This window comes from Chionomys nivalis, chromosome 8 (genome assembly GCF_950005125.1).
Source record: "Chionomys nivalis chromosome 8, mChiNiv1.1, whole genome shotgun sequence".
Taxonomy (NCBI): Eukaryota; Metazoa; Chordata; class Mammalia; order Rodentia; family Cricetidae; genus Chionomys; species Chionomys nivalis.
The window spans coordinates 50,706,714-50,733,868 of NC_080093.1; the positions used below are offsets into that span (position 1 = coordinate 50,706,714).

A 27,155-nucleotide genomic window follows, 5' to 3' on the forward strand; every position below is an offset into this window, starting at 1 on the left:
TTGTTTGGCTTCAAGGCTGCTGCTAGCAGTAATTAATAAATTCTTTTAATTATAATATGAATCAAGTCTTGTGGTCTTTTCCCAGTGGATTTGGACTAGAAAAGTGATTGAATGCTTTAAACAGGGTTTAAAGGGCCATCCTAGTAAGAGCACAGAAGAAAACAGGGCTGAGGATGAACTGTGGGACCAATTCAAGAAGTTTCAGAGGGGAAAAATAATAGTAAGTGGCCTAGAAAAAAATTCTTGTGATATTTTGGCAAAGGATGTCATCACTTTTTGCCTTGTCCTATTGACTTTGTCATGTGGTTATTAGTAATCACTCTTCTGCTAATCTATAACAAAAAGGAGCAAACAGGACAAAGAGAAATACAAAATCTACAAGTTGAGGAGAAAAAAAAAGTCACTGAGACCAGACATGTCAAGAGTGTTCCAGCATGGAGGTCTAGAGATATCATTGTGTGAAGTTGGGAAGAAGAACACTGGGTTGTGTTGGAGACCCCAAGATGTTGGAGATTCCAGAGTCGTGGGATACTCACCAAAGAGAGCTGCAGACGTGTACAACCAGCTCAAGAGAAAAAGAGTATGTTTCAGTCAACATAGCTGGAGGAGCTGGAGTTCTAGAGAAGGCTTTGACATCAGACATGGAAATACAGAATATTTAGAATATTGAGTTCTCCCTGTTATTTTCGGTCTTGCTTTGGTCCAGTATTTCCTCCCTTTCCTCCCTTTCGGAATGGCAATGTGTATTCCGTGCCATTTATGTTAGAAGTATGCAGTCTGCTTTCTGAGTTTGCTTTCCAGGGGTTACAGTTAAGAGATTGCATGCATCTCAGAGACTGATAGACTATGGGGACTTCTGAAGGACAGAATGCATTTTTGCATTATGATATAGCTACAAGTCTATGTAGGCCAAAAAGTAGTGGTCTGAATAAGAATGACCCTGCCATAGGCTCATATATTTGAATGTTTAGTCATTAGGGACTGGCACTACTTGAGAGGAATTAGGAGGTGTGGCCTTGTTGGAGTAGGTGTGGCCTTATAAGAGTAAACTTTAAGGTTTCAAAAAGCCCACACCAAGCCCAACGACTGGTTCTGTGTCTCTCTGCCTATGGATCGGGATGTAGCTCTCAGCTACTGTTCCAGTGCCATTCATGCCGCCATGCTCCCACCATGATGATAATGAAATAACCCTCTGAAACTGTAAACAAGACCACAGTTAAATGTTTTATTTTATAAAAGTTGCCTTGGTCATAGTGTCTCTTCACAGCAGCAGACAGTGGCTGAGACAATCACCATCAACCAGAGAGACATTATGACGAGTTCTCTCCCAGATAAAATACCCATTCAAGCTTGCTATTAGCTACAAAGGGGGTTCAAATAATGATGCTCTCATTCCTGAGCAATAACTCAAAAAAAAAAAAGTCAGTAACATTTGCTTTATTAGCAAACAGCAGCCACCAGTGTAACGATGCATGTCTTACTCAGATGTACACTGAGCTCCACAGCAAAGGGAAGAGCCCTAGAATTCCATTCCTTCCTTCCCCACAAGAGATATGCAGCCGGGCGATGGTGGCGCACGCCTTTAATCCCAGCACTCGGGAGGCAGAGGCAGGCGGATCTCTGTGAGTTTGAGACCAGTCTGGTCTACAGAGCTAGTTCCAGGACAGGCTCCAAAAGCCACAGAGAAACCCTGTCTCGAAAAACCAAAAAAAAAAAAAAGAGAGAGAGAGAGAGAGAGAGAGAGAGAGATATGCAATAGCTGAGCGCTTTAAATTGGCCAAGGAAACACAGACAGGTTTGAATGTCAGAAGACCTTAAGGCAAAAATGAGAAGAAAAGAGTTAGGAATCAAAGATACTAATTTGTGGATCAAACATCAAGCACTCTATTTTTCTTCATTATTTGCAAACCAGTCAGACATTGAGTCCTGGACAAGAGAACAATGCCATCCTGGGATCCTGCCTAAGAGAAGGTATCTCAGGAGTCCGTGGGAAGACAATGATGACACAGAGAAAACAGGAACAAGAACAAGCAAACAAGTAAGAAGCAGGGTCCTGTGCAGATGTGGGCTGTTTAGAAACCTCTGAAAGATAAAGGCCAATCCAGAGAGGCTAGAGCTGAACATCTGTGCCAGATACTGCCTTTATGATTAAAAAGCTATTTTCCATCCGGGAAAAGAATATATACACAGTTTATACATGTAAATAGACAGCTCGTACCAAAAAGCACATTGGAGAATATTACCTTTTGTGAGAACAATAGGTAATTATAACTAGCCTGAAAAGTGTCCACACTAGTGAATAGGAAATAGCAAACATAGATAACTCAATAAGTATTTGGAGAGTGCTTCTTAAGTGCTTGGCACAATGGAGGAAGAAATGTTTAAATCTATACTGCTGGGCATGGTGGTCCACACCTTTAGTCCCAGAACTTGGGAGGTGGAGGCAGATCTCTGTGAGTTTCAGGTCAGCCTGGTCTACAGAGCAAGTTCTAGAACAGTCAGGGCAATACAGAGAAAGCCTGTTTAGAAAAACCAAAAATAATAAATGTAAAAAACAAAAACCCCACAAAACTGTTTGGCACATATTATCCTATAACTGCATTTACTCTAGTTACAAGAACATACATAACCCATAGATGCACTTACAAAGACAAGCGTGTTGGGAGGCAATTACACTATGAGTTTGCAACTTCTATTAAGTGCTTCAAGTTACGTTTTCACCACTGAAACAGTAAGTACACAACAGAGTGGGTCTCAACAGATTTACAATACTGTGCAACCATCACCAATATCTGCTTCAAAATATTTTCATTACACAAAAAGAAACCAGACATCCTGTTCTCTGTTTCTCCAAACCCTGGATATCACCACTCTGGCTGTCTGCCCACTCTAGTGTTCCACAGAAATGTCATCCAGCATGTGGCCTTTTGTGCCTGGCCTCTGTAACTACAGTGTTCTCAAGCTTCACCCAGGTTTCAGCAAATGTCAGTTCTTACATCTGAATACACTCATCAGGTGATGAACCTTCAGGTTAATTCCATTTGGGGGCTATTATGAATAATAATGCCATGAATACTCACATGCATATTACATTTTTTAAAAATCTACATTTTTAGTACTAGAGCATTGAATACAGGGTCTCCTTCACGCTAAGCACATATTCTATCTCTGAGCTCCACCCCTAGCGGGAACCTCATTGAGAAAATGATTGGCCTGTAGGATGTAGCTCTCAGCTCCTGCTCTGGTGACATTCAGGCCACCACACTCTTCTGACCTCCATAGACATTGTGACTTTCACTCACACAGGCACACACATATTTGGGGGGGGGGTTGGTTTTCTGTTTTAAGACTGGGTCTCACTATGTGGCTATGGTGTCCTGTAACTCATTATGTATACTTGACCTACATCACAGAGATCCACTTGCCTCTGCTTCCTGAACGCTAGAATTAAAGGCATGAACACATTTTTTAATGCTACCAATTCATAACGCAGCAATGTTCTGGTTTAATTTGAATGACAAGCTATATCAAAACTAGTTCAGGGTCTGACAGTGGTGTAACACACCTTTAATCCCAGCACTTGGGAGGCAGAGGCAGGCAGATCTCTGCGTGTTCAAGACCAGCCTGGTCTACAGAACAAGTTCCAGGACAGGCTCCAAAGCTATAGAGAAACCCTGTCTCGAAAAAAAAAAAAAAAACAAGAACCAAAACAAACAAACAAAAAACACTAGTTCGGGGCAGGGGGTAGATCCTTTGAGAAGCGAGAAAGGCATAGGGTTTACCTCCCTTCCAGGGCATTTCTCTGGAAAGAGAGGGTAAGTCAAAGAACAGGGGCCTAGCAAGGGAAATAAGGACCATGCAGGCAGAACAAGAAGCTGATGGTTGCCAGCCTGGTCTACAGAGCTAGTTCCAGGACAGGCTCCAAAGCCACAGAGAAACCCTGTCTTGAAAAACCACAAAAAAAAAAAAAAAAAAAGAAGCTGATGGTTACTTGCACTGGACAAAGCAGCACAACAGACAGAACATGCTAAAAAGGCAGTGGCTGCAACTGTCGGACTCAGAAGGTAGTTTATAGAAACACAGCAATAAACATTTTAAAATTCCAACTGAGAATATAACAGTGATAGCTTGCTAGCCTAGTGTATGTACAGGAGTCGCCACACAACAAAAAATAAATGAAAATAAAAGTCCTACAGGGAAAAGTGAAAGGGGAAAGAAACATAAGAAAAGAATACAATGGAAAAGCAGCGGGCATTCTGGAAGAGCGCCGTTTCGTTATTTTAGAGTGACCATCAGTGTGGTAGAACTCTACAGAAACAGGAACACTGACTGAGAAGTAATATTTAGATCCTAAACCAGCGGAGGTTGTCCTGCCTCCTTCCCCGGGAAAAACATGCCCCTCATTCAAGTGTGTCTAACGGGCAGGTCTTTGAACCTCTCTGGGTTGAGGCAGCTGTGGCCTGGCCCACTCACATGGACCAGAGCAGCCCAGAACCAGATCACTGGCAGGTACTTTGGAAGGCACCACAAAAAGATGGCATTTGGAAGTGTGCAGAAGACAACTGAAAGCCTTTTTGGTGGCAGATGTAAGAACAATGTAAACTGTTTTTAGAAAACAAGAATGAGACCAGAATCCAAGTAACAATGGGTTTCACCCATTCTTGGAATTCTACCCAGGAATGCAAAAAAAAAAAAAATATATATATATATATATATATATATATATATATATATGAGAATTATGGGAATTTCAGGAATCAAAGGCTAAGATAGCAAAATATTTGAAAAAAAAATCACTATGACTGCAACAAAGGACAAGAGGGATCAAGGCTTGATATGGGGTTTACTGTCTCATTAAACCAAATCCCTCAGATGCCTCCTAATCATTGCCTGTGTACTAGCCTGTTCTCTAAGCAATCTGCCCATACTAACCAAAGCTAGAATTGACTGAGTCCCAAGGAAGGCCAGAGGAACATAGGCCAAGTGGATCAACTACAGAACTTTAAAACCCGAGGGGCGGGTGGACCCCAAAGACTCCAATTCTCATTATAATTCAGAAATCTATGACATGGGAGACTCATACTTCCGGGCCCAAACATTGCAATTCTACAATTCTGGGTGGCAAATGGGCAAGCTGACTCCACCATGTCCCTATAATGGGGTGGCCCCATTATTCAGCTGTGAGCTCGAGACTCCTGGGAAGGAATCCAGAGCTGTTAAGACACAGAGCCCAGGGACTTCAAAGGAAATCAAGAAGTTTCCCAGAAGAATAGATAAGTGACTGTACATCCTTCCTGCTGGAAAAAAAAAAAAAAAACTACATTTGTAGATAAAATGTATGTATTGAGGAGGAGAGATACACACCACATACACATACTTCATAAAAGTATAAGCAAGTCAGCAAGAAAATCAGGACCACTCAGGCCGAAACCTAAGGGGAGGCAGAAGCCCAGAGGCAGGTAACTGCTGTAACTTTTATCCCGGGGCCTTTGCAGAACCAGGGAAACCTGAGCTTTGGTTTTTCAAAGCCTCAAAAGGCAAAGGACACATCCCCAGTGCCCAGCCAAGATGAGAAATCTAAGGAGATCTTACTCCAAGTCCAGTTGGGATTTCCGAAAGATACACCTCAGGGTGAGAGTCAACCAGAAATAAACTATATCTTCCCCTCTCCCAGAACTATCTTCATGGAAACCAACTGTGATCCCATCACATGGTGAGAAGAAAGTATCTCACCCCAATAATCTGAGATTGTAAGGTGACTCTCACACGGACCTAAGATCCAAATCCCACAGCTGAGAGACCACAAAATACTGAGTGCTGTGCACTGCTGGCAGGAAGATGGCACACAGCCTAAAGTAGGAGGGGTCAGCAACTCCTCTCCTAATTTATATCCTGGAGCAACACTCGCTCACACGAATTAGGAACTCTAGACAAGAATTTCACAAAAGTACCATTTCTAGGAGCATAAAAAGGTAAAAGCCAAAGGGCTTCTCAGCAAGACTGGGTACAGTGAGAAACCCTATAACACTGAAAAAGAGCAGTGTGCTCTGTAAACGAGTTGTAAAATAGCACATATCCAACCAAATCTATTTATTTATTTATTTATTATGTATACAATATTCTGTCTGTATGACTGAAGGCCAGAAGAGGGCGCCAGACCTCTTTACAGATGGTTGTGAGCCACCATGTGGTTGCTGGGAATTGAACTCAGGACCTTTGGAAGAGCAGGCAATGCTCTTAACCACTGAGCCATCTCTCCAGCCCCCAACCAAATCTTGATAAAAGAAAGGGGCCTCAGCAGAGAGGATGTGCAAGAGAAAAGATGTAGGAAAGCAAAAAGAACCACATCTATTTTATCTCTTTAAAGATGTATTTTATTTTTTGTGTTTGCCTCCATGTATGTATGTGTGCCACATGTGTGTAGTGCCATTGGAGGCCAGAAGAGGGTTTAGATGTCCTGGAACTGTCTTTAGATGGTTGTTAGCCACCATGTGGATGCTGGGAAGCAAATTGGGGTCCTCTGCAAGAGCAGCCAGTGCTCTTAACCTCTGAGTCACCTCTCCAGCTGCTGTGTTTCTATTTTAAACAAATACATGTCTCTAAAAGACTGAGATCATTTTAGCAGGAGTGAGCCTACAGGGAGAACTGAGCTAATCCCTAAGGAGAACAAAAGGAGGCTTTGATACACGAAGATGTTTATTCCAGATTTAAGTATTATTCAGCTAAAAACCAGAGACATTTTAAAAGTTAAATACTGTTTGGACCACCACTTGGTAACCTGTTACTAGGTAGTAAGGGTCAAGGGTGTCATTGAAACACTAGCCTGGGCCACACTGGTTTCTTGGTCTCACAAGCTTTTAGAGTAAATGCAACTCCACCATCTCGTGCGACTACCCAGAAAGCAAAACTCAACTCCATCTAGCCCAGGGTGCCTCAGAGACTTCTTGCATGGACTCAAAAGTGATGGGTCACCTGGGCCCTGCTGGGTGGGCTGATCTGGGAAAAATTCTTCCAGGTGGGCAGTAGCTGTAACGTTCTTTGGGATCCACGAGTCTGTGAAGAATGGCTTCATTTGCCCTTTTCACCAGAAATGCTCTTAATCTGAGAAGCAAGTCAGCCAGAGAGAGTTGTCTAGCAGATCAGATGCAGGTGACATGGCTTAGTTTGTGACTTTGGCCTCAAAAGGACAGCTGATGTCCCACCTGTCATTTCAGCTGACTAAACCCCCTTCCCAAGCACAGGAACCATGGAAATCAAGGATAAAATGAGAGAGTAATAGGAAAGAGAATAATAAAAAGGAAGCTGGCAAGATGGCTCAGTGGGAAAAGAGTGCCACCAAGCCTGACAACCTGATCCCTGGATCCCACTTGCTAGAAGACAACCAGCTCTTACAACATGACCTCCACATACATGTGCATGCACACAGAAACAAATATGTTAGTATCCAGGCATCTATACTGGCTTGCCCTTGAGATCCTGACAGGATATGTCCTCAGCTGCAGCCACTAAGAGCACCTCCTGTGTACATTTGCTATGTTCCCTTTTAAAAGGTTAGTCTTGCCCGCTTCCCACCCAGGAACCTGTCCCTGCCCCTTCTCTCTTCTCTTCCAATAAACCTATGTGAGCCTTGTTGCATGGGGTATCTTCTCTTCAAGGCATTTTTTAAAATAAATTACAACAGTATGCATACAAATAAGAAGTGAAAGTAAAAAGAACTCAGTCAATAAAAAATTAGTGGGGTTTATTTGTCTGTTTTTGAGGAAGAGAGTTTCTCTGTGTATCCCTGACTTTCCAGGAACTCGCTCTGTAGACCAAGCCTTGAACTTAGAGATCCACCTGCCTCTGCCTCCCAAGTGCTAGGATTAATGGTATGCACCACCACACCTGGCCTAATAAAAAAGTTTTTAAAAGGGCTGGCAATGTATCTTAGTGGCAGAGCACTTGTCAAGGTACTAGGTTTGAACCATATTCAATATTAAAACAGTTGGGCCAGTTATGGTGGTACATTTCTTCATCTCAGGAAACAGAGGCAAGAGGATCTCTGTAAGTTTGAGACCAGCCTGGTCTATATAGTGAGTTCCAGGACAACTAGGACTACGTAGAAAGTCCCTATCTCAAATAAGTAAATAGACATAGATAGATAGATAGATAGATAGATAGATAGATAGATAGATAGATAGATAGATAGATAGATAGATAGATAGACAGACAGATAGATAGATGAACGAGGGGGGCATTCTAGAGAGCTGGAGATGTAGCTCAGAAAAGCTCCCCAAATCCTGTATAGCACAGGGTGGCCCCCCGCTCAAGCACCTCAGGGGCTTCTTATTGCCCTAAGTCACAGAACAGCTGAGGCTCACACAATGGCTTCCAGCCCTGGCACCTGCTACCCAAAGCAGCACCGCTCTCCAAGGCCTCCTGAGTGCTATGCAGTAATGAGCTTGACAGAATTCCTGGAAAGAGGCTGTGTCTGCAAAGGCTGATTGACTGATCAGAAATGCAATGATGTGGAAAGGTTGAGCATTGCAGGTCCAGAGCCCAATTACAATTTATCTCAGGCTAGCTTTCAGCCCCTAATTAGTCATTCGCTGTCCACCTACATGTCAGACCTAACATTCTGTGACTAACAGATTAAAAACATTTTAGATTGTATTCTCTTTGTTCTTGGTTTTTCAAGACAGAGTTTCACAGTGTAGCCTTCGCTGTTCTGGAACTCACTCTGTACCCCAGGCTGGCCTTGAACTCAGAGATCCACCTGCCTCTGCCTCCCCAGCTCCCCAGCGCTGGGATTAAGGGTGTGCGCCGTCACCACCCGGTCCCTTTGGAATTCATTAATTTAGCAGACTGCCTTCCATCAACCTAAATGCTAAGAATGTCATCAGATAGCATTTGAGGTCCCACAGCTTAAATTTCTACATTGTACTTTTAGGTACCTGACATTTCCAAAGTATATGAAAACTGTCTTGATTTATGACTTTCTTTGTCACTATGAAAACTTCATAAAATTGCTTCCTCATTAGAACACGGAATTTGGTGTAACATAAATCTGTGTTCTTGGGGGCATTGTTGCTAATTAGGCTCCAGAATAAATTTCTGTCATTTTTGAGATAAAAGCTGTATTCTTCCATTGATGTAAGTAAATGTCTCTTCTTTTGTAGGGATTCCGGCACCTTCAATTAGGTCCATACTTGACTCTTTAAAGACAGGGTCTCCTGTAGTCCAGGCTGGTTGATGTACAACTTCTGTAGCCAATGATGACCTGAACATTCGATCGAGTTTGCAAGGCTGTTTTTTCGATCAATATGTCTCCCCTCAGAATGCCACTGTGCAGGGCCTCCTCTCCTCTTGCTCAACCCCACTGTGACAACAGCTCAAGGGCTTGCTCCTCCTGAACACTCTTACTCACTAGATGATCCTGAGCCCCAGATCCTTGTACTCAGAGTCTGCTCTCCACGGGACTCCCATGGTAGCTCCTCCTGTGGGGACCTTTCATACAGCCACCACTGTGATTTTCCCAGAAGTATAGGCATGACTTTGTGACATTTCACAAGAGTTATTTCATTTGATCTCTTCCAGCAATTACGTAAGGATAACCCCAATGCCCCTATAGACACGTGACATACTTTTAAAATCCTATGTAAAATATCAGGACTAAGCCAAGTGTGGTAGCACATGTCTTTAATCCCAGCAGAGGCCGGGGAATCTCTGAGTGTGTGGCAGCCTGGTCTACAGAGAGAGTTCCAGGATTGTCAGGACTACACAGAGAAACCTTGTCTTGAAAAACAAACAAGCAAACAAATCTGGACTGCTAGCTAAATCAAGTGTGGTGGTCCATGTCTGTGTTCCCACAAAATAGGAGGCTGAGGTAAGGAAATTAGGAGGTCAGATCATCCTCAGTTACATACTGAATTGGAGGCCAGCCGAGACCCTGCCTCAAGAGGAAAGAAATTTGGTTCTGACATGTTAAATAAAAATTACACTGCTTTGAACTAAACTCCTGAATTGAGTCTCAAAAGACTACTGACTAAAATTCAAAATGGAATCACTCATATTGAGGTTCCATTAAGCTAAAACTAAGCTGTGGACCCAATCTTCAGAGCAATCAGGATTAGATTGCCAAATTTTGCAAACAGACCAGCTTTCCATAGGAATAATACCAAGGTTCTCTTGGCCTTCCTCCAGAAATCATTGGTGACCAATCATTTATTTTTCTACTGTTCTGTCCCAAGGCCCTACCTCACAAGGAAAACTGAAAGTAACCAGTTTGCCTTTTGGTTTTTGTTTCTTCTGTCTTCAGGCATTTTTCTGTCTATAAAACCAATTTTCCCAGCCTGGCTCATTAGAACATTTATTTTATTTTGTAGAATGAAGTGTTGATGGTTCTTCAATCAAAAATAGAGCTAAGCCGGGCGGTGGTGGCGCACGCCTTTAATCCCAGCACTCGGGAGGCAGAGGCAGGAAGATCTCTGTGAGTTTGAGGCCAGCCTGGTCTACAAGAGCTAGTTCCAGGACAGGCTCCAAAACCACAGAGAAACCCTGTCTCGAAAAACAAAAAAACAAAACAAAACAAAAAATAGAGCTAATTAAGCATATTAAACTGACTGTTGTAATTTTGTCCCCTGAGAGCTTCTTCCTAGTAAAACTGAGTCTATCATACACACATACACACACACACACACACAATAGTACCAACACAGAAATAGCCAGTTCCATTGGGGTGTTTTAGGGAGCTCAGGTTGACCTCAAATCCCAATATCTGACTGAACATGGATGGCCAACAGGCAGGAGAGAAGCTGCCATTGTTAAATTCTTACATTTAATCTCTTTTTCTTGAGTAAAGAATGAATTGCTAGCCTTGAGGTAGTGGCACACACTTTTAATCCCAGCACTTGTGAGTCAGAGACAGGTGGATCTCTGCAAATTCTGGGCCAGCCTGATCTACAGAGTGAGTTCCAGGGCTATACAGAGAAACCCTGTCTCAAAAAATGAAAGGAAGGAAGGAAGGAAAAGAATTGCTAGCCAGATGTGGTGATGCAGTTACTGTAATCCCAGCTATTCTAACGCTGAAGCAAGAGGACCACAAGTTCAGAGACTTTGGGGCTATATATAATGAGTTCAAGATGAGACTGGGCAAGTTACCAAGATCTTCCTTGTCTCAAAATAAAAAGGGAAATGAGACAGTGGGTACACACCTGTAATCCCAGCACCTAGGAGGTGGAAGCATGAGAATCAAGAGTTAAAGGTTGGGATGGAGAGACAGCTCAGCAGTTAAGAATTTTTGTGTACTTGCAAAGGATCAGGGACCAATTTCCAGCAGCCACATGGCAGCTTGAAACCATCTATAATTCTAGTTTCAGGTGCTATGATGTCCTCTTCTGCCTTCCATGGGCACTGCATGTACAGAATTTGCAAACACATATGTAAGCAAAATACTCATCTATATAAAAAAATTAAAAATAAAAACAAAAGAACTCAAGATCATAAAAGGCTACATATTGAGTTGGAGCCCAGCCCCAGCTACATGAGACCCTGCCCCCAATAAATAAATTAATTGATTAATTAATTAAAGTAAGATAAAGCACTTCCATTCACCTTCATCCCCCTTGGCTTATGGGGAGAAATGAGCTATTGAACTTCTCAGTGACCCCTTGCACATGCTGAATTAGCACCTCTGCCTCACAGTATAACTATGGCACACCTCTTTGCGTTGATTCTAGTTGTAGCTCACTGAGTTATTTAGATGTTTAGATGTTTTTTCATAAAATTTGGAAAGTTTCTGGCTATTATTTCTTCAAACAGTCTGACCTTCTCTTTTCTTTCTAGAATTCCTGCCACATGTGTTGACTCACTGACCTTCTGATGGTGTTCTGCTTGCCTCTGAGATCTTGCTCCTTCCCCTTCACTGCTCGTTCTTTCTGATCCTCAGCGAGATGTGCTCCACCTGCCTGCTCTCAGGTTTGCTGGTTCTTGCACCTTCCTGCTCTGCTGCTGATCCCTCCAGTGGGAGTCTCAGCACCAGAGTGTCTATATGGTTCTTTTCTGTCCATCTAACATATGCCAATGTTCTCTTTGCAAGGAAGGTTGTTTTTTGTTTTCATAGTTTCCTTTAGCTCTTTAGATTTATTTGAAATGGAGCATTTAAGACTTTGTCTGGACAGCGGTTCTCAACCTGTGGGTCACAACCCCTTTAAGAGGTCATATATCAGAAATCCTGTACATCAGATATTTACATTACGGTTCATAACAGTAGCAAAATTACAGTTATGAAGTAGTAAAGAAATAATGTTATGGTTGGGGAGGGTTACACAACCAGAGGGACTGAATTGAGAGGTCACAGTATTCAGAAGGTTGAGAACCACTGGTCTACAGTCTACTACCTGGGTGTCCTTGGAGACACTTTTTTCTTTTTTTTTTTTTTTTTATTTTCGAGACAGGGTTTCTCTATAGTTTTTGGTGCCTGTCCTGGAACTAGCTCTTGTAGACCAGGCTGGCCTCGAACTCACAGAGATCCGCCTGCCTCTGCCTCCCGAGTGCTGGGATTAAAGGCGTGCGCCACCACCGCCCGGCCTAAAGAGACACAGGATTATTTTTTATTTATTTATTATGTATACAATATTCTATCTGTGTGTATGCCTGCAGGCCAGAAGAGGGCACCAGACCTTATTACAGATGGTCCTGAGCCACCATGTGGTTGCTGGGAATTGAACTCAGGACCTTTGGAAGAGTAGGCAATGCTCTTAACCCCTGAGCCATCTCTCCAGCCCTGAGGACACTTTCAGTTGATGGGTTCTTTCTTTTGTGTATGCCTCATAACTTTTCATTGAAAATATGAATACATATTTCAGTCATTTTTCTTGGATAAATATGTCTCAATTGTTGCACACTTCTGATTAATCGCCAGAGCTCTAAATGGAATGATTTTTGGCCACATTCACCGTTCTTACTCTGTCATTCCTCAGAGAATGTAGCATTTAGAAAAATGATTTGCTGTAGGGCATAATGGTGCAAGCCTTTAATCCCAGCACAGGAAGCAGAGGCAGGTGGATCTCTGTGAGTTCAAGGTCAGCCTTGACTACAAAGAGTGCCAGGACGACCAGAGCTACAGAGAAACCCTGCCTTGAATAAAAGAGGGGGGAGGGGTTGTCTCCAGAACAAAGTTTCAGAGAAGACATATAAGAAAGCAAAACTCACCGGGCAGTGGTGGCGCACGCCTTTAATCCCAGCACTCGGGAGGCAGGCAGATCTCTGAGTTTGAGGCCAGCCTGGTTTACAAGAGCTAGTTCCAGGACAGGCTCCAAAAGCTACAGAGAAATCCTGTCTTGAAAAACAAAAACAAAAACAAAAAAAAAAAAAAAAAACAAAGAAAGAAAGAAAGAAAAGAAAACTCTAATAGTAAATAATTTGTACTTAATATTAAACTCCAAGTACTACTACAAAGTAATATTCTTTTCAACCTGGCACGTCTTTAATCTCAGCACTTGGGAGGTTGAGGCAGGTGGATCTCTAGGAGTTCAAGGCCAGCCCAGTCTACGTAGTGAGTTCCAGGACAGCCAGTGCTCAGTGCTATGTAGAGAAACACTATCTCAAATAAACAGAGAGGGGCTGGAGAAATGGCTTAGTGATTAAGAGCACTGGCTGCTCTTACAGAGGACCAGGGTTCAATTTCCAGCAACCACATGGTGGCTCACAACTGTCTGTAGTCCAGCTAGTGATTTGACACCATCATGCAGACATAAATGCAGGCAAAACACCAATGCACATCAAATAAAAATAAATAAATCATAAAAAAGAGTATATTTAAAAGAGAGAGAAAGAGGAATATTCTCTATTTAAAAAATAAAAATTTAAAAAACCGAGTTGATTATTTAAAAATTAAAATGTGCTGGGGATAGAGCTCAGTAGTGGAATGCTTGCTTAGTTAGCTTGCTTAGGAAGCACAAGGTCTTGGGTTTACTCTCCACCACCTCAAAAACCAAAACTAAACTAAAGCACACTGGAAAGAAGAAGCTGGAAGTGCAAAGTTATAATCCCAGCATCTGGAAGACATTCAGTGCAGCACTCTAAACTAACCAAGGCAGAGGTGGTGTGGATTTTCTATGCAGCCTATTTATAGGAAAGTTTCATAGGTCTTGTTCTATAGTAATAAAACTGGAGTGACAGTTTTTTTTAATATTTATTTATTTATTATGTATACAATATTCTGTCTGTGTGTATGCCTGAAGGCCAGAAGAGGGCGCCAGACCTCTTTACAGATGGTTGTGAGCCACCATGTGGTTGCTGGGAATTGAACTCAGGACCTTTGGAAGAGCAGGCAATGCTCTTAACCACTGAGCCATCTCTCCAGCCCCCTGGAGTGACAGTTTGATCAGGGCACAGGAGCTAATTTTAAAGGCAATATCACACGACCCCAAACAAACTGCATATAGAACAACTATCTTCTGATGGACATTTCTGCTTTAAGAACGGTCATTTGAATACCTTTACACATTCATTTGATCCACTACACTTCAGGTTGCACTTCTCAAATTAGATTGTTATTTTATATTTTTTAAGTTTTAATCTCTGCACTGCCTTCTATTTAAATGTCCTGTCCTGTGATATAGCACGACCCTCTCTAAGAAGAAAATGTCACTTAGTGACGTCACCCCTAGGTATTTGAGAAGGAATTCAATCCAGGTCCCACCTTGGATGTCAAAATCTTCAAAAGCTTAACTTTCTTATATAAAATGGCATATGTGCATGTAACCCACACACACACTCTTGTAGCCGTCATCTCTAGATTACTTATAAAGCCTGTGGCAACATCAATGCCATAAAAATAGCTACTGTACTGTATTGCTTAGAGAATAATGTCAAAGAAAAGAACTTGTCTGAACCTACAGATGTGGGACTCAAAATATGAAAGACCAACTATATTCTCACATACTTTCTAAAATAAATTTATTTGTATGTGTGTATCTGTTTGTCTCTATGTGCATTCTGTGTGCAGTGCCTGAGGAAGCCAGAAGAGGACATGAGATTCTTTAGAACTAGAGTTACAATCATTTGTAAGCTACCCAACGTGGGCAAGCCTCTCAAGAACAGAAGTGCTCTTAACTGAGCCATTTCTCAGGACAACCCCTCCCCACACACAATTTTGTTGTTGTTTTGGTAAGACAGAGTTTCACTGTATCGCTCTGTCTAAACTGGAACTCACTACATAGAGCAGGTCTCAAACTCAGAGACCCATTTGTCTATGCCTCTGCCCACCCGTGCTGGGATTAAAGACATACACAGCCATGCCTGGTCCCATGCAGACATTTTTTTAAATCATAGTATTCCTACATTACTTAAAGGGGAAACACAGAATCATAGGTGAGGAGAGACTTTATTTAATATTCCTGTAGAAGTTGGGCCCTAACACTATATAGTTCCTCCTTGTCCATGGAGACACATTCCAAGGCCCAGCGCATGACTGAAACTTCTGACAGTGCTGACCCTGTGTGAGCTCTTTTTCCTATACACACATACCTACAAAAAAGTTTAATTTTTAGGCTAGGCATTATAAAAGATTAGCACTAATAATTACTAAAATAAAAGTTAGACTAAGCCAGGCGGTGATGGCGCACGCCTTTAATCCCAGCACTTGGGAGGCAGAGGCAGGCAGATCTCTGTGAGTTCAAGGCCAGCCTGGTCTACAAGAGCTAGTTCCAGGACAGGCTCCAAAGCCACAGAGAAACCCTGTCTCGAAAAACAAAACAAAACAAACAAACAAAAAAAAACAAAACAAAACAAAAAAAGTTTCAGGCATTCTTAGTGGCCAGGTCCTTTGCAAGAGCAACAAGTACTGTTACCTGCTGAGCCATCTCTCCAGGTTCTGTTCTGTTCTGTTTTGCTTTTGTTTTGAACAAGGGTAATTCTAGCTAGCCGGAAATTCTATGTAGAGGGCTAGCCTCTGCCTCCCAAGAACTGGAATTAAAAATGTGAGCTATCACCAAGGTGGTGGTGGCTGTGCACAACCTCACACCTGGCTTGTTCTCACTCTTGTGCTGATGTGAGGCCACACAATGTGAAGTCCACATGATGAGATGATGCAGAACAGACAACAGGCATTGTGGCATAACGTTAGGTCTCTCCCCAAGGGTCACTTGCTCAAGCTCTACATTCCAGCACAGTTGGTCTGAGGACTGTTGTGATACTTTATGTTTTGACAAATGTAGCTTGCCTAGAGGGTGGAGCTAGCCACTAGTTAACCATAGAGATCTGGAGGTCTTACAGACAGGAGAGTAATATGTATAACTGGATGTTTCTCTTCCATCCGCCAGTTCCAACAACCACTCAGAGGCTTATATTAATTATCAATGTTAGGCCAAAGGCTCAGGCTTATTACTAGCTAACTTGACTGTGGCCAGCTGCTAGCATGTTGTTCCTTGGGAGGAAAGAGGAAGTGATTAGGCTGGGGGAGAAGGGTAGACAGGATCTAGGCCCTTTGGTCAGAGTAGTCAGTCGAAAAGATAAGACTAATTAATTAGGCGGGGCGGTGGTGGCGCACGCCTTTAATCCCAGCACTCGGGAGGCAGAGGCAGGCGGATCTCTGTGAGTTCGAGGCCAGCCTGGTCTACTAGAGCTAGTTCCAGGACAGGCTCCAAAACCACAGAGAAACCCTGTCTCGAAAAACCAAAAAAAAAAAAAAAAAAAAAGACTAATTAATTAGGATCGCACTTCAGACAACCAAGATGGCCATGAAGTAGCTGACAGGTGGGTTTCCTATAGTATGGGTTTACTGAACAAAGTGGCAATTTGTGTCCCAGGCAGTGAGGAGACAAGGTTTCTCTGTAGCTTTGGTGCCTGTATTCTAGAACTAGCTCTTGTAGGCCAGGCTGGCCTCGAACTCACAGAGATACACCTGCCTCTGCTAGGATTAAAGGTGTGTGCTATCACCGCCTGGCTGCAACTACATGTTTTCCTCATAATTCAAAGACCCCGGCCCAGATGAAATTAGGTTTTAGCTTCTGAATCTGGCTGCTAGCCATTCTGACTCTAATAGAGTGGTCTGACAGTCCTTGTGTCCCAGATAGAAATGTATTACGTAGTTTTCTCTCCAGTTCCCTGCCAGATGCTGAATCCTTGCACTGGATATGATTTATCTACTTATGGCTTCATGTCCTATAAAATAGGTAGAACTTGAATACAAAATAAGTAGAACTTGAATTCTGTGTAGCTGTCAAGAGTTTGTCTAACCAATGATTGGCTGCAAACTTTGTGTCAGTGACTTAGCAGGGCTGGATTTGGGTCCGGGTCTTCTAAGTCTAGGCCTGGCCTTCCACTTACTATTTCATATATAGTTTTTTTCCCCACAAAGAAAAAGAGAATGTGGAACTTAAGAATTCTTACTTTTTGGTCAGTAAGGCTTGGTTACCAAGAAGTCCTGGCCCTGGAATCCAGGTTGCCTTCAGTTCCTTTATCTGAAGTGGAGATAACTTGGCCTCTCCTGGACCTTCCAATAGAGCTTTACCAGAAGAAGAAAAAAGAAAGACCAGATGGTGGCAAGCAAGCACTTGAAAAAATGTTCCACATTATGATAGTCATTAAGGAAATCTAAATTGAAAGCATGATGAGATACCGTATATATTATATGTATATATAATATTACAGTATTATATATTAAACTATATATTTTTAATGGAAAAAAAATGGAAAAGATTGGTGATTTCCAATGTTAGGGAAGGTAGAAAGTGACTGGAACTTTTTTTTTTTAAACAAAGTCTTTTTTAAGATTTATTTATTTATTATGTATACAGCATTCTGCCGGCATGTATGCCTGTGCACCAGAAGAGGGCACCAGATTTCATCATAGATGGTTGTGAGCCACCATGTGGTTGCTGGGAATTGAACTCAGGACCTCTGGAAGAGCAGCCAGTGCTCTTAACCTCTGAGCCACCTCTCCAGCCCTAAAACATTATTTTTTTTGTTTTTTTTTGTTTTTTTTTTTTTGGTTTTTCGAGACAGGGTTTCTCTGTGGTTTTGGAGCCTGTCCTGGAACTAGCTCTGTAGACCAGGCTGGTCTTGAACTCACAGAGATCCGCCTGCCTCTGCCTCCTGAGTGCTGGGATTAAAGGCATGCGCCACCACCGCCCCTGGAACTTTCTATTACTGATGGGAATATAAAACAGAGCAAGCACCTTGGAAGGGTTTAATAGTTACTTGTGATCTAATCATGCCACTCCTAGGCAAAGGAATATATGCCCAGAAAAAAAAGACTTGAACAGATGCATGGAGATGTACCTCAGTTTGTAGAATGCTTGACCAGCACACGCACGCACACACACACACCAGTAAAAATTCAAGTTTTAGAGCTGGGCGTACCTCACCAGTGGAGCACTTGCCAAATCAAACTTATACACAAATAATTATAGCAGCTTTATTTGTAGTTGCCAGACACTGGAAGTGACTGGGATGACCAGCAACAAGTAAGGGATAAATGTGTGCTGTGTATATAAAACAAGAGTGACTTGGCAGTAAAAATGAATGAATTATTGATAACATGCAACAACATGGGCATGTCTTATTGATTATATCGAGTGAAAGGACACAAAGTGGAAATGATCCTGCAACAGTCTACCTACGGAAAATTCCAGAAATATGCAAACCAACCTCCAGAAATGGAAAGCAGTTTTGTGGTTACTTGGGGTGGAGGAGTGAGAGAGATATTTCAACAGCTAAAAGCACTGTTTTTCCAGAAGACCCAAGTTTGGTTCCCAACACCATGTCGTGGTTCACAAACACCTGTAAATCCAGCTCCAGGGTGATCTGATTCCTCTGGCTTCCTTGTGTGCCTGTATAAACATGCATGCACATGTGCTCGAACACATACATATGCACGTGCACACACACATGCATACAATTAAAATAAAATAAATCTTAAATAAACCAGGACAGGGTTGGCCATGGTAATCCATATCTGTAAATTCCAACACTTCTGAGGCTGAGACAGGATTACTGCAAGTCAAGGCCAGCTAGGGTTATATAGTAAGTTCCAGGCAACAGAGTAAAACACTGCCCCCAAAAATAAATAAAAAATAATAAAAAAATAAAATCTAACAGGAATATCCTTAGGAAAATTTAAGCGTTGGCTTAATTTATTAGATTTATAGGAGTAATTAAGATATTAAGGGATTTTTAATCATATAATTGGAAAAAATAAAATAATTAAGGGAAGGTGACTATAATTTATAAATTCAATTTAAAATTTTCAAGTAAGTTTAATGAATTATTCAAAGGAGACCAATATTAATCAAAAGGCCCTTCAAAGTAACTGCAAAATTTTTCTAAACTCATAAATAAAATGGAAAGTTTCAGAGGTTACACGTAAAGAATTAAACTTAAAAGTCCTTAAAAGGAAGAACTAGATTTTTTAATTTTCAATTTTAACAAATCAAAACTGAGACTTTAATCCCTTTAACCCCAGCACTCAGAGGTAGATGCAGGTGAATGGATTTCTGTGAGTTTGAGGACAGCCAAAGCGACACAAGACCTTGTCGTATATAAATAAATAAATTAAATAAAAATAAACAAGAAAAACTTAGCACGGTGGTGGTGGCACAGGCCTTTAATTCCAGCACTTGAGAGGCAGTGGCAGGGGGATCTCTTTGAGTTCGAGGCCAGCCTGGTCTACGGAGCAAGTTCCAGGACAGGCTCCACAGCTACTGGGAAACCCTGTCTTGAAAAAACAAAAAAATAACCAACAAAATCTTTTCAACCAAAGTCACTATGAATGTCTTTGGCATTGCTCAAAGCTCCATGGGTCAAGGTAGGGGTTACACCTACAACCTCACCCAAACATGCCACTTGCCTGCCCCCCCCCGAAACTCACTGAGGCTTTCAGAATCTCAGTTCTCTTACTCATGAAAGGAATGCCTCTCAAAATAAATACTGTATTTAGAGATTTATTATTAATAAATTTCTTATCAATGGATAGCACATTAGTGGGAAAAAACACTCTGAAGTATAAAGTACGTGCAGATGTAAGAGTGACAGCCTGATCTTCTTACAGCTCCTGCAGGTGAAACAGACCCGGGGTTGACCAGTGACAGGCGGGAGAAAGGAGACTTAAGCATGACTCAGCACAGCCAGCTCATGGAATTTTCCCTGAAACCTCAGCCTGTGATGTCATATTGCATGTCGGACAGGAGAGGAGCTGCCACCGGAGTCTGGCCTACCGCACACACACGGCTGGAGCAATGTATCGCCAGCAAACTTGCCATATCCCGGCATGGCCCCCAGCCCTGGCGGCAAACTAAGACAAGGAGTAACATACAAGCTGCAGGCTGAGGAGGGTTGGAAGATGAGTTTTGCCTTCTGGTGGGATATTTAATCACAACAGCCCACACCCACCTCCCTCTGAGAGCCCCAGGAGAAAGCTTCAGAGCAGGGAGGCCCCAAATAAGATGACAGAGTCTTGGTTACAGTAACTAAGGAAAGCTCTGGGGAAGCAGAGCCCTGGGAACTGATGAGAAGAACAAGATTTGACAAACCAAATGACCTGGGAATAGACCCTTCTCGGTGACTAATTTTCTCTTCTAACTGATGGATTTGTCATCCATAAACGATGACAGCCAAAAAAAAAAAAAAAAGATTAAAAAGATTGGTCTCCTGAATTTGGCTCATGAACCTTCTCTAAGCTTCATTTTCTTCCATGCCAGGCCACAAACTAAGAATTAGTAGCTGGGTGGTGGCAGCTCACGATCTCTGTGAACTCAAGGCCAGCCTAGTCTACAAAGTGAGTTCTAGGACAGTCAGGGCTATACAACACAGTGAAACACTGTCTCAAAAAAAAAAAAAAAAATTAGTGTACAGAGCCAGAAAGAGATGATGATGAAAACTATGGTAGAAAAAGTCCCATGTCCACAGAATAGACCATTTCCAATATGTACCCATCTGCCTTTTCTCCATGGACTTTCTAAGAAGACTGTGGTAGAATCGAAACTACTGACCCAAGGTACAGGACAAGAGGAATACGGGCGTAAAGTGACCAGTTCTAGGCTGGAGAGACGGATGGCTCAGCAGCTGGGAGCACTGGCTGCTCTTCCAGAGGACTCAGGTTTGCATCCCAGCACCCACACAACTACCTGTAACTCTAGTTCCAGAGGGATATAGCACCTTCTGGCTCCTCGGGTACTGCATGCATGTGGTACACAGACAAACACCCAAACACATAAAATCTTGAGAGAGAGAAGGGCACCCTCAAAAAATGTTTTGTACAACGAGTAGAAAACCAACAAAAATCCCCGTTCAAAAGAATCTCTACCCCATGGTAGACATGAGCACTGGAGAAAGCTGAGTAACAAAGTCCCCAGGGTCCCTAGCTACGAAACAGGAGAGCAGTGCACCTGCCTTCCAAGGGAGGGAAAGAGTATCTCCTCTGATGGAGGAAGGTCATTGGTTAAAAATAAAGAAACTGCTTGGCTCTCATAGGTTAGAACATAGGTGGGTTGAGTAAACAGAACAGAATGCTGGGAGGAAGAGGAAGTGAGCTCAGACGCCATGCTCCCTTCTCCCGGGCAGATGCAGGGCAGCTCCTCTCAGAGCCAGATGCAATGAAGCAAGCCGCCAGGTCAGACATGCTGAATCTTTCCCGGTAAGACTGATGCTACACAGATTATTAGAGATGGGTTGATCGGGATATGAGAATTAGCCAGTAAGGGCTAGAGCTAATGGGCCAAGCAGTGCCTAAAAGAATACAGTTTGTGTGTTGTTATTTCGGGTATAAAGCTAACCATGCGGGAGCCGGGCTATGGGAAGAGGCCTGCAGCTCCCACTACAGAATGGCGCCCAACATGGGGCTCAAACCCACGACCCTAAGATTAAGAGTCTCATGCTCTACCAACTGAGCTAGCCAGGGCGGCCAGAACGCAGACCACCGCAGCTCCCACTACACTCCTCTGGCAAACCAGAGGGAGACCAGACTGGAGAAGAATGTGGGGCCCAATCCCGTGCCTTAGAACAGGCTGAGCAGATGCACCTGCAGCTCCCAACTACCTTCAACCTGGAGAAAGCCTCAAGGGAGACACTTTAAGAGTGGCAGGCCTGCTGGACATGGTGGTACATGCCTTTATTTGGGAGGCAGGGGCATGCAGATCTCTGAGTTCGAGGCCAGCCTGCTTTGCAGAGCCAGCTTCAGAACAGCCAGAGCTACACAGAAAAGTCCTGTCTGAAAAAGAGTGGCAGGTTAAAGAGGACAACGCTCAATGCTGCTAAGCACTAGGTGAGGAGAAAAAGGGACAATTCTGCCTTTACCCCTTGTCCTTGTGATGGCTAGACATCAGAGAAGTGGGCCAAGTGTCTGTTACTACAGCTGAGAAAGACACCTCTCATGTGGCAGCTGATACATCTCCGGACTCAGTCAGCAGCCTGAGTTCTCAACCACTGAGTGCCACCACGATGCCTGTCTCTAAGTTGGGGTCTTCTCAAAGGCTGCACAGAAGGGAGCTTCCTGTAGGGTCAGCGCCACCATCCCCAGACCAGCTTCCCAAGCCACACCCTTCCAGAAAAAGGGCCTCCTGCTGCAGCTGGCCAGCTGCCAACTGGAGCTTGCAGGGAACCAGATGTCACCTTCCTAGGAAAACCCAGAAAAAAATTCAGAGATCAAGATGAAGTAGAGATTTTCTGAAAGCCAGGAGTATGGGCTTTCATACTCACTGAACTTGAAAAGTGGAGTGTGCACACTAGGACGACAATGTCTTAAGAACACCCATGCAGTGGGATGATGGCCTGGGCTCAGAACTCACCCTCAGTGCTGTCGACTCTCCAGAAGGCAGATGCTAGCTGAAGTAAAAGGGGGGAAAAAAGAGTTATCTCATTTCTCCAGACACTCCGCAGAGAACCTAGGAATGTCAGGAACACTGGGAACACACAGAACTGCTTGTCCTATAAAGGCTACCTGCACCCCACACCTTGCTGCTCTGACGCCCAGTCACCTAAAAAAGGTGGGGCAATACGATAACTGCTGAGAGAGACAGGGGCTTTGAACCTGCGATTTTTCTGCCTCAGACTGGAGTTATACGTAGGCCTGTACAGAGGCAGAAGAAATCACAAATTCAAAGCTCCTGTTGCAAAATAAAAAGTAAAAAGAGGGCTGGAAACATGGCTTAGTGGGTCCAGGTTCAGGTCCCACCGGCACATGTCAGCTCTGTAACTCCAGTTCCAGTGGATATGACACCTCCATACTGCAAGGCACTAAGCACACACAGGGTACATATACATACATTCATACATGCAGGCAAAACACCCATACACATAAAAAATATAAACAAGACTGGGTTATAGCTCAGTGATACGGCACTTGCTAGCATATATGGGATCCTCAGCTCAATCCCCAGCACTAAAAGAGGAAAAAGGCATGCTCTGATGAGGGTCAACATGCAACAAGCATTAAGTAAAACCCTTGTCTGGAACCACTATGAAAGAAAAAAACTCACAGTTTCTGTTTCCTTCAGAGTGGTTTTTCCCCTCCCTCCTCCATCAGCTCCAGACGCACTTTCTCCAGGCAGCTGTGTCTAATCCAAGTGCTACCTGCGCTCCTGATTCTCTGATGCTGGCCTATCTCACTGTGCAACTTGACACTAATGAAGCACAGGCCTACGTGACCTACCATGCATCTTCTGATTCCACCACCCCCAACTCTTTCCTCTAATCCTCTCATGCTGAAGCCCCTCTTTGCCATACCTAAGCCCCCACCCCAGGAATGCACAGGGAGTGTGCAGCAGCTTTGGACACTCTCTGTAAAGTACTTCTTTTCCAAAGGCCACTTGTGGGCAGTTCAAGCTACTGGCCAATAAACAGCAAATGGGAGCCACAGACCAGGAAGCCACTTGTTCACAAAAAAAAAACAGTTGCCATGATAGATTACATTAAAATAAAATAGAATGTTTGGGACATTTCATTCAATAAAACATTTACTGAGTACCGCCTTGCATAAAGATTCAAGCCAAAAGGCACAGGCTCTGCCCAAAAAGTGCCAATAAATTGTTACAGACCAATTTAAGAAGGCAAAAGAGGGATGAAACAAGAGGTAGCCAGCAGGACCTGAGCCCAGAACTAGTTCCAACCATGCCATTCCTACCTGTATGACTTTGAATGAATTAGGTCACCTCTCTGTATGCAAAGTCCCTATCGAAGAGAGACAGCATACACATACACACTAACACATACATGTACTGTGTAGCCCTGGCTGTTCTGGAACTCATTCTGTAGACCAGGCTGGCTTTGAACTCAGAGATCCGCCTATCAGGCATGTGACTTTTAAAATTAATATCATCATCATATTAAAATAGAGAGCCATTTCTGACTGAATAGATTTGGCAAGCTTAATTCAGGAAAGCCCCTTGTCTTGAAGACTAGTTTAATTTTGACAGAACAAGAGGAAAGGCCCTGAAAAAAACAAGGTCACTAGAAATAAGAGCCAAAGACATACTCTAAAGAGGGCTTGAGGAAAAGGGGAATAGTTTCAAAGGGGGCTAAAGAAGTATGGTGTTTGTGCTCTAACAAATAAAGCATGCTAAAAAATCCTAAAGATGTGTGGAGCTAGCCACACTAGTTATCCATAGAGGCCAGGCTGTGCACACCTTTAATCTCAACACTAGGGAGACAGAGGCAGAGGGATCTCTGTGAGTTCAAGGTCAACCTGGGCTACAGAGATTGGAAGTGTCTTAAAGAGAAAAGCCTGGTGACTCATACCTTCAATCCCAGCATTACGGAGGTGGAGATAGGAGGTGATATGGCTGGTGGGGGGTGGAGAGGAACATATGCAGGATCAAGTCTGAGGTGTCATAGAGACTCAGTCTGAAGATTCTTAGAGAAGGCATTCAGTCTGAGGACTTGTAGAGACACGAAACCCCATTCAGTCTGAGGATTTCGTAGCAGTAAGAACTAGTGGCTGGCTGCTCTGCTTCTCTGATCTCTCAGCTTTTACCCTCTAATATCTAACTCTGGGTTTTTTATTTTTAAGTCCAATTAGTAACTGCATTTCAAAGAAGGTCAAGCAGTCTTGAGGTCAATGGTAAAACAGCATTAGTCTTGTTTCGTTGAGGAGTGCAAGGAGGAGATAGGGTCTCACTATGCAGCTGAGGCTGGCCTGGGACTCACTATGAGACTCAGGCTGGTCTGTCTCACCTCCTGAGTGTTGGGACTGCAAGTATAAGCCATCGTGTCCAGCTACTTGAAAAGCCAAGCTGAGGCAAACTTCCCACTCAACAAGAACAAATGGTTTATTCTCTTTGACAATTTCCCAGCTCCTACTTGCAGGCCTTCCTCCATGACAGACAGCCACAGGCTCAGGTGAGATCCCAGTGAATGAGCAGGTAAGTTCTGCACAGGATGCCTCAGGACAAGAAATCAGCCCCAAGGCACTTTCTCCACATAACTACCTCTAACCTTCAGGATAGCCTGTGCTTCATAGTTGCAGACACTGGTTATATCTCACTATAAAACTCAGCACTAACAGAGGGGCAGCCAGGCACTTCTAGAACACAAAAGGGGCCCATTCAAAAGAGGTAAGATGTTACCCGAAGCAACAAAAGAGAAGACCCACAAAGGCATCTGGCTCAGGCAGAAGTGTTCCAGAGAGATGAAACTCCCTCTCAAGTTTACTGACTTTCTCCTAATGATTCTGGCCACTGCCCTAAACTGACTTCTATCTTCCTGGGCTTCAGCCCCACTACTCTCCTTGGTTTTCACCATGAGCCATTCCAATGTATCCAAAATCTTTATTAAGCACCTTTTTGTTCCCAGGACAGTGTTGGGGACTGTAAAGACACATAGTGGAAACATGGAATTTGGGAGGACATGCACCCAGCACAGCACTTAGGGTACTGCAGGAGAAAAAGATGAACTGGGAATGCACCAATAATGCCAACACTTAGGAAGTAGAGAGGCAGGAGGATCAGGAGAGTTCAAGGCGAGCCTCAGTTACATAAAAACTAATCTAAAAAACAAAAACCTGCATGGTGGTGCATGTCTTTCTTTTTTCTGAAAGAGCAGTGTGAGATTATAACTACATCTCTCCCTTCCATTTCCTCCCTCCAAACCTTCCCATGTACCCCTCCCCCCTCCTCAAATTCATGGTCTCTTTTCTCATTAACTGTTATTGCATGCATATATGTATATATCTATACATACATATTCCTAAATAAAACCTACTCACTCTGTATGATGTTACTTGTATGTATGTTTTCACGGCTGATTATTTTCTCCTGGAAAACCAATTTGTGTGCTCTTCCCTGGGGAAGAGCATCTTTCCCACTCCCAGATTTCCTGAGCTGCATATAGCTCTTTGTGTAAGGCTGAGGCCTTATTGGCTCCCCTACCCCCTCTTTCCTTGGTATGTGTGTTCATGTCACCCTTATTCAAAGCCCATTTGGACAGTTACGTTGGTGAGACTTTTATTTGTTTTTAGAGACAGGATTTCTCTGTGTGACAGCCCTCTGTCCTAGAACTCATTTTGTAGATTAAGCTGGCCTCAAGCTCACAGAGATCAACCTACCTCCGCCTCCCAAGTGTTGGGATTAAAGGCTTACACTTACACTACCATGCCTGGCTTGTTGTGGTGATTTTTATGGTGTAGCGTCTGACATTAATTACTAGGATACATAGTCTCACAGCAAACTCCCTGATCCTCGGTCTGGCTTTTACAATCTTTCCACCCCCTCTTCCACAATGTTCAAAGCCTTAGTTGCAAGAATGTGTTGTAGAAGTATCCTTTGGGACTGGGTGTGGAACCCCTTTAATCCCAGCACTCTGGAGACAGAGGCAGGCATATCTCTGAGTTTGAGGCCAGCCTGGTTTACAGAGTGAGTTTCAGGACAGCCAGCACAACACAAAAAAAACCCTGTCTTGAAGAAAAATTAATTACAAAAAAATTAAAGACCTAGAGTTATAACTGCTGGCATGTGGTACATGGGAAGCAATAGGTAAGAGAATTATGAGCTGGAAGGTAGCCCTGGCTACACTGAAAGATTCTATCTCCCAAAAAGAAAATAATTTGAGAATGAACAGTGAAGAACAGGGAAACCAACAAGCTTCAGTTGCAAGTCTCCCCCAGCATGAGTATTTGCATCATATACAGGGGAAGGGTGAAAAGCAGGAGGCTAGCCAGGACTGCTGGAGGCAGTGGGTGAGGG

At 43.2% G+C, this 27,155-nt stretch overlaps 1 protein-coding gene across 6 annotated transcripts in view; it reads right to left on the reverse strand.

The window, feature by feature from the left end:
- Positions 1-27,155, reverse strand: part of Pc (pyruvate carboxylase) — a 96,639-nt gene that overhangs the window by 67,906 nt on the left and 1,578 nt on the right. For 4 of the 6 annotated variants that reach the window (XM_057777626.1, XM_057777620.1, XM_057777621.1 and 1 more), the window contains exon 2: positions 22,767-22,803. The exons of the other annotated variants lie outside the window; for them this stretch is intronic. The gene's annotated coding sequence lies outside the window, so the exon portion shown is untranslated. The remainder of the gene's footprint in view (positions 1-22,766; positions 22,804-27,155) is intronic. 6 annotated transcript variants of the gene reach the window in all.